A 929-nucleotide genomic window follows, 5' to 3' on the forward strand; every position below is an offset into this window, starting at 1 on the left:
AGCAGACATCGATCCATAGAACAAACTGAACATTAAAAACTCCTCCCTCCTCGCCTGGACTTGATGATGGCAGCGAGACATTTGTTACACTAGATAACCATGAGTTTATTAAAGGAACAGAGGCCAGAGAAAAGAGACGGGAGCGCCAGGCTGCTGCTGCTGCTTTCTATCACTCTCAGCTTCGCTGTCCTTCCATGCAGCTTTTTCTTCTATTTCACAGCCTTTTTTTTTCTTCTTCCTCCTCTGCAGCTTCCGCTTTTTGCACGCTGGATGAAAGGCAAGTTTTTTGTTTTTTTTTTTTTTTTAGTGAGATTTTCCAGCAGATGTGAATGAAGCGCTGCGGCCACACTGTCATTGTTTGGGTCGGGGACTGAACAGCAGGCTTTGTTTCAGCAGAAACCTGTTTATCTCATCAAGAAAAGGAACAGTTTGCACAAGTTTTTACAGGAGATCGAAGGCGGTTTGTGAGCGAAAATAAAGTTTTTTTTCTTTCAGAGTGTTCATTGGGGTGACTTTTCACATGCACTGCAGACTGGTGTTTGAAAACATAACCACACATTTGAATAAAGAACAAGAAAACTGAGTGTTTCATATAAACCATATCATCAATGAGGTATGGGCAAAAACTTTAAAATATAAAATGATGTGATCTTTACATTACAAAACTTTAGCAGTAGACTCACTTCCTATGAATTCATGTAACTTTTATAAGAGTGCTTAGAAAATAAACCTACTTGAAAAATACAGTTTTCACACAGTTCTTATATCTGGTTTATCTCGTATGTGATGTAATCTGATTACAGTCTGCATGTGTGATTTGATATTCAGGCGGGAATCCCTTTAAAAGCACTGAGCATCATTCAAACCTTGGTGTCTTTCTGTTAATGCTCTCGTTTCTGATTGTGGCCTCATAAACATCGGTCAGGTAA

At 39.2% G+C, this 929-nt stretch overlaps 1 protein-coding gene across 1 annotated transcript in view; it reads right to left on the minus strand.

Annotated features, from left to right (window-relative positions):
- The window catches only part of tshz2 (teashirt zinc finger homeobox 2), a 44,898-nt gene extending 44,732 nt beyond the window's left edge, over positions 1 to 166 (minus strand). The window contains exon 1 of the mRNA XM_030119857.1: positions 1 to 166. This exon is cut by the window's left edge and continues 638 nt beyond it. The gene's annotated coding sequence lies outside the window, so the exon portion shown is untranslated.
- Positions 167 to 929: the final 763 nt, after the last annotated feature.

The sequence above is a fragment of the Salarias fasciatus genome, chromosome 20, assembly GCF_902148845.1.
Source record: "Salarias fasciatus chromosome 20, fSalaFa1.1, whole genome shotgun sequence".
NCBI classification, from domain to species: Eukaryota; Metazoa; Chordata; class Actinopteri; order Blenniiformes; family Blenniidae; genus Salarias; species Salarias fasciatus.